Genomic DNA, 11,698 nt, shown 5'->3' on the forward strand with positions numbered 1-11,698 from the left:
AAGACTCCCCTTTTACCAATCAAATCAGAGGTTTTGGGCAGGGAGTGTGGAAGTCGGATGCCGATATATTTTATATGTATTTTAGAGCTCCCAAGATGATTCTAATGTCAACCTGGGTGGAGAGCCACTTATTCATCCAACCCCTTTATTTACACATAAGAGAACTGAGACCCACAAGGTCACACGCTTGTGACAAATCTACATGTAGAATCAAGCCTCTGAACTAGTAAGTGCTCTTTCCTCCCTCGTGCAATGCTGCTTCCTGTCAAAGGAATCAAGATTGATTGAAAGTAAGAAATTTGCTGAAGGTCACATGGCTCTTAAGTGGCAGAACTGGGTCTTGAACCCAGGCAGTCTGATTCCACAGTCTGTGCATTTAGCCATTATGCTGTCCACATCCAAAAACAAATCCAATCAATAGGATCAGGCCTAATAATACTGACACCAGCAGTGCTGGAGGAATGTAGAGAAGGGGCCATGTTTCAACTGAACCTGGAGATCCAGGTAGATTTGGAGAAATTGATTTGCCAAGTTGGGAAGAATTGTTGTGGGAGTGATGTCAGTGAAGGAGTAAAGGAACGGAGATGGGAATCCACAAGGTATACATATAAGTGAAACAGCTCATCATTCTTTGAAAATAATTTCAAACTTAAAAGTTGCAAGAATAATACAGAGAATGCCTATATACATTTTACCCAGGTTTATCTCATTCTCTCCCCACCATATACACAACTTTGGGATACAGATAGAGTGGCCAAAAGCATACATATATACATGTGTTTATATATAATTTATTAAATATAATTAATTTCCATATCTTATATAGAACTTTATAGATATTTATTCAATATATGCATGTATATCACTCCTAAGGACAAAGATCTTCTCTTAGATAACCATAGTACAGTTGTCAAATTCAGAAAATTTAACATTGTTAGAATCCTTTTATCTACTGCCCATCTTCTTATTTCATCTATTGTCCCAATAATGTCCTTTACGGCATTTTGGTTACTCCAGTATAAGAAGCAACCCAGCATCATGATTGTATTTAGTTGTCATATCTCTTTAGCTTCTCTTAATCCCCAACATTTCCTCAGCCTTTCTTTTCCTTTTATGACACTGACATTTTTGAAGAGCAGAGGCCAATTATTTTATAGACTGTTCCTCAGTTTTGGTTTGTCTGATGTTTCCTTACAGTTAGATTCAGGTTTATACATTCCCAGCCAGAAAACTGCATAAGCAATGTGTCCTACTCAGAGCATCACATTTGGAGGCTATCTGTGATCTTGGTTTTGATTATATGGTCAAGGCATTTGTCCAGTTTTTCCACTGTATAGTTACGCTTTTTTTTTTGCTTCATAACTAAAAAGCAATCTATGAGGAGACATTTTGAGACTATGCATAGATCTAGCTCCTCAACAAACCTCCCTGCCAAAGTTAGCATCTGTTGATGATTCTTGCCCAAACCCTTCTATACTATGAGGGCAGCAAAATGATGATTTCCCAGCTCCTCCACACCTTTTGCATATATCATTGGTATAAGGAATCTTTTCTCCCCAATTTGTTTTTTTTAAATCTATTTATTCATTATTGATGCACACTTTAATGGTTCCTACACCAGGCTCTGCCATTTACAATAGGGGCTGGCTAAAATATTATGGTGAAAGCCTATGGAGGTTCCAAATATATACAGAAGGGCTTGGACACTTTAAGAGAGAAAGAAGGCATGTGCATCCGGAGATAAAAGGAAAAAACTAATAAACCTACAAGAAGTCCTAGTAGTGGGTTAAATCTTGTATAATACCCATTAAATGTAGCCAGCTATTCATAGTAATAAGTCTGAAATCCAAACAAAAGCACTTTGCTGTTTGCTTGAAAGCACTGTACCTGTTTACATGTAGCATCTCAATTTTCAACCACTAGCCCAGCAAGGATTGTTTCAAAAACCTAGTTTTGTCAAAAAAAAATTTACATTCAGCTAAATACATCATGACAGTTATATTTCTCACAGCTCCAGAAATAGAAATATGTTCTTGAGGTGGGTTGGCAGAGAGTGAAAGACGACTGCAGGAAGTGGTAATTAATCTGATAAAAATTGCTTGAACTGTGAAAAAACTAATCCTGCTGAGATTTTGGAGTGTGTTAGCAGTTCAGTTAGTGTTTGTGCAAACCATGCCAGCAACACTGAGATACTTTAACAATTAAGAGATGATGAAGTCCAAGGGAGACTTTATTATCAATAAATTTAAAAATTGGTAGTGCAAATTCAAAGACTGCTTTACAGATCAGTAGATTTAGATTCAGGTTGAAATAAGTCACGTGACAAATGTACATCAAATTTCTTCATTAAAGCACAGAGAGAAGGCCATATATTTTCTCAAGTGTCTTTATTTTTCCCTCCTATTTTACCCCCTTCCCAAAAGCATACTCAAATGTGAGTCTACTTTGGTCACAGCTAGGTCTGTCCAGACCTAACTTTGGGGTAACCTTCTCTCTGTGCTCCCTTCACATAAAGAAGCTCCAAAGTGATGATCTCCTTTTATTTTCTGAAACTGAAAATCCCAATTATGGTAAACAAGGCTGATACCAGCTTTGTTTCATGATGTCTTACAAAAGATTTCTGTGCTGTCTCAGAATGTTAACAGTTGTAAGGGAGATAAGGTCTTCATGATAAAATGTTGGAATGTTTTGGGAGTGTCAGTAGTTAAGGGGTCTAAGAGGACAGTTTTTAAAAAGATCTTGTCCCAGAAAATTTAGAACATAGGGCTGGTGTACAAATATAAAACAGGCATTCCTGAGCACTCATTTAATAGGCTTCGGTTGTATTTTTAAGCCTTTTTGGAAAAGGGGAAAATGCTTCTAAGGTAATAAATGTAACTGGTTTACATGAAAGATTCAGGTTCTAAAATCCAGAAGTGAATTCCCTAATTTCAAATTATGATGGGTCCATTGTTCCATCAAAATGACTCTTTTGCACCAACAAAGCCTGAATTCCTGAGTTCATCCACCATGAGAACATAAAATAGTTTGTTGGTAACTAAATAGTGAGTCAATTCCCTATTCGGTTCCTGGAAGTTCCAAAGCAGAGGAATAATGGATATTGTGCACAAACCACCCACAGGATGCTTTAAAGGACTCTTGACATTTTGGAGACATAAGATTCAAATTTGCTATTAAGCTTCGGTAATATTGTTCAATTTCTGAAATGATTTTGCGGTCTTTAGAATGATGGGATTTCTCATGGAGCTCTTTGGCCTTGAAACATACTTATTCACAACATTTGTCATATGCAGGGACATTCAGCTACAGCAGAGTAAATAGGTTTAAAACCATGCTTTCTGCCTGCTGGAATGCTTTATCATTACGCCTTGGCATCCTCAAATGCAATAAATGTGGAAATTCAGAATTGAAGGGCTTGATTTCCAGTCTCATTGGCCTCTCTCTCTTTGAAGTGATGTGGTGCCATTGAGTTCAGCAATAAAGCATCTCATGCTAACAGAGAGAAAATATCAACTTTCTTCCTGTGCATATGTGAACTTGGCAAAATATCAGTAAGAAGGCAATATAAAAATAAAAATGATTTATCTATCATGAATATGAGAAGGTGAATTGAATGCATAACTAACACCCTGCAAAATTTGTGGTTCTAGCATACTGAGGGAGGTGAGACATTAATTGAGTTAAACTTTGGAAAAAAGCCATTTTTCTAGTGATAAAAGCAAAGCATATTCTGGATGCTTTTCTCTAAGTAATATTACATTTAAATCACCACATCATCATCATCATCAACAAAGAACTGCTGTTTAAAATTTTCTGTTTCTACGCATGCATAGTATAGAGAAGGCATTATGCATATTCTCCCATTCCTATCTCTAGTATCTTGCCAGGTTCCTCTCCTCTCACTGTGCCACTCCCTATCACTAAAGCTATTTGCAGAATGAGCCACAAGCTTGGGACCAACATGCTCCTGATCAAGGAGGAAATTGAAGGAAAGTCAGTTCAGGGGATCAGCTGATGGTTTTTCCTGCTCCAACCATGCAGGGCAAAAAAGTGCTAATTATCCTTAACTTCATTTCCCCTTCTTTCAGTTTTAAAGCCATCCAACCCAGCTGTCACCAGGCTTCCACCTCATCAAATATCTTCTTGTGTTTTTGCAGTCTTTCTGCTTCTAAACTCTGCAGTGCTGTTCTCCTCCTCCTTTCCAGGAAAGTTGTGCCCTTGATGGATTTCCTGATTCTGGCCATCTACCTGAATCACTTCCTGTTGCCTATACTAGACATGGAGCTGAATCCATTACTCAGTTGGGATCTCCCTTACATACTGGTTTAGTTTCCAGTTCCAAATCTCTCTTGTCCTGGCCCATCTTGCTGACTTCTAGTATGTCTAACTAACACTGTTTCACACATTTACCACTTAACCATACCCTGACTGTATGACCAACTATTTACCTCATGTATTCAGGAATAAAATCAATTCCTAACTTTTGCTCTAATACCACTTTCTAATGGACAGAAAGAAGCATTAATATACAAAAGGTCAGACTGGGTGGCTCAAGAAAGCCTGTATTTCAGGAAAATTATACTTGCATAAAGTGCATAAAAATATATGTCTAGGGGCACCTGTGTGCCTCGGTAGGTGGAGCATCTAACTTCGGCTCAGGTCATGATCTCACAGCTGGTATGTTCAAGCCTTTCGTTGGTCTCTGTGCTGACAGCTCAGAGCCTGGAGCCTCCTTCAGATTGTGTGTCTCCCTCTCTCCCTGCCCCCCCCACACTATGTCTCTCTCTCTCTCAAAAATAAGTGAACATTAAAAAAACTATTTAAAAATGTATATCTAAAATTCCTACAAGTATCAAAGTCCAGAGCAAGCAAGGCACTCCCCTTGGAAGCAGAGTGGAAGGAAGCAGCAAAAGACTCAGAATCAAGATAAATATTTTAATGCAAACTTTTTAAAAATAAAAAATAATGCAAAAGACATGATAAACAAAATATCAAAATTTTAAATAAAAACAGGATCAGTAAATGGCACTATCCAACCATATTGGAGCCTGAAAGCAAAAGAAAAAAAATCAGCAATATTGATCATTCTGTAGAATGTCCTCTGCCTTCTAAAGATGAAGATCTTAAACAAAATGGAAGCCTGGGTTGCCATATGAAGATATAAATTGAAGAAGCTCGGAGAAAATTTAAATTGCTCTCTATAATTAAGAGGATAGACATAAAATAGAATCTAGGAGTATGGAAGAGAGCAGAGAAGCTGAGGAGACAAGAAGAGTAAAGTAATGAAGAGGGAAAGACCTGGGGATAATTAGATAGGAAATAGACTTTGGAAGAGATATGTCCAATGAAAGAATCAGCTTAAATTTCACTCTGCAGTATACAGTGTAACCAGGCCTTTTATCCACCCATGAAATATTCAGCAAAATGCACATTGCTCATCAATGGAAGTGGATTTATTTGTGAGATGAATTGACAGAGTGATTAATTTTTTTTATTTTTTATGTCTTTATTTTGAGAGAGAGACCAAGAGCAATCAGGAGAGGGGCAGAGAGAGAGGGAGACACAGAATCTAAAGCAGGCTCCAGGCTCTGAGCTGTCAGCAGAGAATCAGATGTGGGGCTTGAACCCACGAATGGTGAGATCATGACCTAAGCCGAAGAATCAACTGAGCCACCCAGGCGCCCCCAGAGTGATGAATCTTATCTCAGGAAAAGCATAGGGCAAAAGCAGAGGCTACCCAGCGGGAGCACAGTCTAATCCTTTTCCATCTAATAACTCACCAAGTTTTAGTAATGCTATCTCTTAAATATTTCTGTAATCTGTCTACTTCTTTCAGTCTATACTGCAATTGTCATTTTTGGTCATCATCATCACCTTTCACCTTAAACATGCACTAACCTTCTAACTCATCAAGGTTCACCTCGCTTGCCTTCCAATTCATTCCCTGTGCTGCAGTGACTAAGCTTTCTAAAAAACCTCATGTCACTCCCACTGTTCCTAGGATGAAGTCTAAATAGTTCAACATGGCTTCAAAGCCTTTCATAATCTGTCCCTGCTATTATCTTTTACCATACCCCATTATAATCAATGCACCAACCACCATAGACTTCTTCAAGTTATTTGAATGAATGCACTATGATAAAATGGGGAAGATTAAAAAGCATAAAAGTAGCACATAGGAAATGAATTGCAAATTCAAGAGCTATACCTCAGAATGATAACAATTAAAGGAACAGTGGGATAAATGGAAGCTAATCAAGCCTCAGATCTGCTTCATAATCCAAACTATACCCAATGACATTGATTTGATTTATGGCATATCACTTTTTCCTGTTTCATCCTATACCAAGTCACCAAGAGTATGATGTTGAAATAGACATTAAGTTTTTTGGTTTTGACTGAATTATAAGTGTCCCATATAAAGACAGAACTCTGGTTATTATATCCAGAACACAGAAGAAACATTAGCAAATTCTTTAATCAAAATCTTATTTACATTTCTTTTGTGAAATATTCATTTCTCTGCTTCAAACAAAATGTGTTACTTACATTAAAGTCATTAATGTCCATTACTAAAGAATAATAAAGTTGAACTTCCCGTATCCTTAGATTGACCACAGAGACACATGCTCCACAAACACTGGCATGCTCTCATCTAAAATCAAGGTGAAATTATCTAAATCTAACAAAAGCCTATTCTTCTCAATAGAGGTACAAACTGACCTTAGACATATGGATTTTCTGGTTGTTCTCTTTTCCTTGCACTTTTGCTGCTCTTAGATATGGCAACTGACCTAAATTCTGTGCTATGCTGTCCAATATGGTAGCCAGCCACTATGGTTATTTAATTTTAAATTAATTGCAATTAAAATTTAAAATTAAGTTTCTCAGTCACACTATCCACATTTCAAGTATTCAATAGCCATAACTTGCCAGTAGCCACTGTATTGGACAATGCAGATACAGAACATTTCCTTCATTACAGAAAATTCTATTGGACAGAGATGTTCTTATACATTCCAAAGCCCCCACCTTCCTTGCCCCTGTACAGGGATCAAATGGAGCTCTAATTCCTCAGTTTCCCCCCTCCCTACATTCTGAAAGATTTAGATATATTTTCACATCCCCTATTTCACTTCCACTTCAAAGTAGAGACTCTGACAGTTTTATTACTACCTTATCAAGTCACTTCATGATTTTTAAGAAATTATTATTCTAAAAACCCATTTATCCAAACCAGAATTGGTAGCTGTATAAAGTCTATTAATTTAATAGAAACTGACTTCCAGAATATGATTTCTGGCTTCCTTGACCCCTAATGTGCTCTGTACCCAGCAGCACTCACGGTATATGTCCTTTCCAAGAAAGCTTCCTTCCAGCAGCCACATTCAAAGACCCATTTAAAATCATGTTCAGGCATTTGCTTTATGTTTTTACAGTCACGGGAAATTAGTTCTTTCACTTCAGTTTCATTTTTTCTTTCTATTTTTTTTAAAGAAAAGACTGTCTACCATGGCAATAAGCCATTTGTGCTCTCTGCAGGTGGATATTTGGAGAAGAAACACTCACAGGCATATTGCTATATCAATAATGCACTGTCCTTCACAGACAAAAGGCACAGCTACTGACCTACCTCTAGTAAAGCACAGGCCTTGAACTGTGTCTTCAGTGGTGAGAATGGGTTTGCCTTAACCCATCTGATAATGATCATTAGTATAATAGCTGTCTGGAGTTAGGGTGCCACATGTGGCCAGATTGGTGCGCAATCTGTGGCCAGGGCCAGGACTCAGCTTTAACTACAGTCAGGAAATGATAGTGTGGCCAGAATCAAGGCTCAACTTACGTCTGGTGCTGACAGCCAGAAAATACATGAAGATTAGGGATTAGTAGTCATGTGTTTTAACCTGTTGAACTAGCAAGGTGCAGATAATGATAGTTTTTTGGGCAGAAATCCTTAACTTTCTATTCTACTCCAAGGATAGTACAGTTTTGAAATGTGCGTGATGTCAATCTTCCATCCCATACCTACAGAGAAGACATCATTAATCGGTCATGGTTTTCTTTCCTGCTATGTTCTGATGAGGCCTCAAATGACTTCACCTTTTACTGTCCTATGCAGCCATTACTATTGAATCAGAATTGGCCACAAATATAGAGGAGGGCACTTGTTGGGATGAGCACTGGGTGTTATATGGAATCCAATTTGACAATAAACTATAAAAAAAAGAAAAGAAAAGAAACAATCAGAAATAGAGAAAAGGTTTATGTGCAAAAAAAAAAAAAAAAAAAAACCTACGTATTTATCATCTTTGCTCCAGAGAGGTCAGTGAACCAAGCAGCAGATTACTCTTGGGAAGAAAATTGTTATGAGTCAGACCGTTTTGTGGGGTCAGAAAAAGGTAGGGAACATCATCATAAGGATAAGACCTGAGGCAAGCAAAATATGTGTACAAGCACTCCCCTGATTCAAAGGTGAAGAGTTGGTACAGCCTGAGAAGGGATGGGGAAAGGGTAGTAAAGTGTTATTTCCTGCCCACCTGCCCTAGTCCTAACTTTGCATACTGTTGGAAGTAACGTGATTTTGTAACAATTGGGTATATTTGCACCTCTTTCTACCTTTTGCTGTGTGTCATTGAATAGTTTCAGCTTGCTGTTTCTATGAGCAGACATTGAGTCACCCCCCAAAATAAGATCCAAAAGACTGAACTCATTTTGCCATCCCTTAGAAATGACTTTGACCAACTCAGAGACTAATCTAGAGTAGCACTATTCTTTCCTGGGTACACCTTTTGGTCACTGGAAACCATCTTCCTGAATTACCTCTTTTCAGTTTCAGAACTACACATATTTAATAGATTTAATGTCTTTCCAGAGATTTGGTCCACAATTCCACCAAAAGCTTTAGTTCATCATATTGAAAACAAACGGCTGCTATAGTTTCAAGTTCCCGAACTTTCTCTGACACCAATTCTAAAGAATCTCAGTGTTGGAAGAATCCTTAAAATTCACCTTGTCTAGCCACCTGTTACTTGAATACGCTTTCCAGCATTCCCAGCAAGTTGTCCTTAGGTGATACTTGGACGATTACAGAGCCAGAGCCAGGCTAACCAGCATTTCCCAAGGCATTCATTCCACCAACATCTTGCACTATGCCTTTTCCTATCAGCACAGTTCTCACTTCTATATATATCTTCTTTTTTCTGTGCCCAAAATCTCTTCTACTAATTCCTTCTACCAATTGACCCTGGTTCTGCCTCATGATACCTTGCAAAAAAGGAATCTGTGTTTACTTCTGTATGACAGTCTTTCAGATGTCTAAGGACAGTTATCATGACCATCCCTGTGCCTTCTCTTCTCCAAGCTAATCAGGCCCTATTTCTATGGCTGTTAGCCATCAAGTCCCTTCACCATCCTAGTTACCCCTTTTTGAACATGCTTCAGGTTATCAGTCTCCTCAAGTCTCAGCACTGGATGCTTTAAGTTTGGCCTGACCATAGCTATTAAGGCAAAACCGTTATTTTTCTTTCCCTAGCTATTGTATTTCTATTGATGATTTTTAAACTTGCACTCTTTTCCTTTGGAAATCATCTCACACTCTTGATTCACAGAGTTTCCTAATCACTTTTTTCCTCCTTCCCAATGTTTCATCCAATGTATCTGGTCTTCTTTTTGAAAGACTTATTGGGTTTCCCTCTCTCTCTCTCTCTCTCTCTCTCTCTCTCCCTCTCTCTCCCTCTCTCATTCTCATAACTCCCATCTATTATTTGGGCCTAATCATCTCTTGACTGGATTATTACCAATGGTCTCCTAACTGGTCTTCCTATCTCTATTCTTTTTCCTACTCCTGTTCATCCTCTGCCCTATTGCCACTTTGTAATGCATCATCTTGATGGCAGTTTAGTATAGTCATTCAGGCCTTAAACTTTGGAGCTAGACTATTACATTCAAATCTCAGCTCTACAGTTTATGAGCTCTGTGAGCTTGACTAATTCAACTAACCTAAAAGAGCATTATTTTATCCATCTTTCAAATATGGCCAATGATGGTATCTATCTCACAAAGTGGAGTAAATGAGATACAACATATAAGTTAGACCCAGGTTTGGTGCATAGTAAATGTGTAATAAATATGAGCTATCATTATTATCTGCTGTTACCACCTGCTGATCAAAAATCGCCAGGGTTTTCTGCTGCCAATTTCAAACAAACTGAAATATCTTTTACCAAACATCTAAAGCTATAATGCCAAACTACTACAAACTAGCCTAATTACTTTTAACAAGTTACTTGTTTATCTCCCTCTAAAACGAAGGGGGCAGATTAAAGTATCTCAAAAAGACCAGACATTCCTTGATTCAATCTTTCTAGTCAAATTCCCCCTTCTATCCAATTGTACTAATCACAGTTATTTAAAAAAAAAAACTTGTTCTTTCCAGCATCCATGTCTTTGTTCATGCCATTTCTTCCATTGGAAATATCACCCTCTACATGTTCTTCAAGATGTTGTTCAAATGGTATCCTCTCCATAAACCCTTCAATCAGAAGAAATCAGCCTCTCCTTTGAAGCTCCTAGAACTGTTAGTTTCTTTGGCTCTGTGATACTGATCACATTCTACCTATGGAAATATGTCTTATACCCCCTACCAGACTATAATATAGGTACTATAGCTTTTTCAGCTAAGTATCCAGCTCACCATGTCCAGCACTATGCCTCTTACATTGTAGGATATTACAATGCTTGTTGAATACATGAACAATGAAGCTTTATATATATATGTGACACAGAATTTTTATCACGTGATAGGGTATGTATATATCTTCAACCAATTCATGTTTCTTTGATATATGTTTTTTTAATTTTTTATGTTTATTTTTGAGAGAGAGAGAGAGAGAGAGAGAGAGAGAGAGAGAGAGAAAGCAAGCTGTGAAGGGGCAGAAAGAGAAAGACTCACACACACACACACACACACACACACACACACACACAGAATCTGAAGCAGGATCCAGGCTCTGAGCTGTCAGCACAGAGCCTGACATGGGGCTCGAACTCAAGAGCAGTGAGATCATGACCTGAGCCGAAGTCGGACACTTAACTGACTGAGTCACCCAGGTGCCCCTGTAAATATATGTAAGTATATATACATATATACACTTTTTAAGTTTATTTATTTTGGGAGAGATGGAGAATGAGCGGAGGAGGGGCAGAGAGCAGGAGAGACAGAATCCTAAGCAGACTCCTTGTTGTCAGTGCAGAGCTTGACGTGGGGCTCGAACTCACAAACCATGAGATCATGACCAAGATCAAATGTTGGATACTTAATCTACTGAGCCACCCAGTGCAGAGCTTGACGTGGGGCTCGAACTCACAAACCATGAGATCATGACCAAGATCAAATGTTGGATACTTAACCTACTGAGCCACCCAGGCACTATGACATATATTTTAAAAGAATATTCAGGAAATCACACAAAAAACAAATAATCTCACTTAAAAGGGGCAGAAGACCTAAACATTTTTCTAATGAAGACAGGCTGTAAGTCACATGAAAAGATGTTCAACAGCACTCATCATCAGGGAAATGCAAATGAAAACCATATAAGATATTGCCTGATACTTGTCAGAATGGCTAAAATGAAAAAGATAGGAAATAACAAGTATTGGCGAGGGTGTAGAGAAAAAAGGAACCCTCATGCCCTGT

This window comes from Suricata suricatta, chromosome X (genome assembly GCF_006229205.1).
Source record: "Suricata suricatta isolate VVHF042 chromosome X, meerkat_22Aug2017_6uvM2_HiC, whole genome shotgun sequence".
NCBI classification, from domain to species: Eukaryota; Metazoa; Chordata; class Mammalia; order Carnivora; family Herpestidae; genus Suricata; species Suricata suricatta.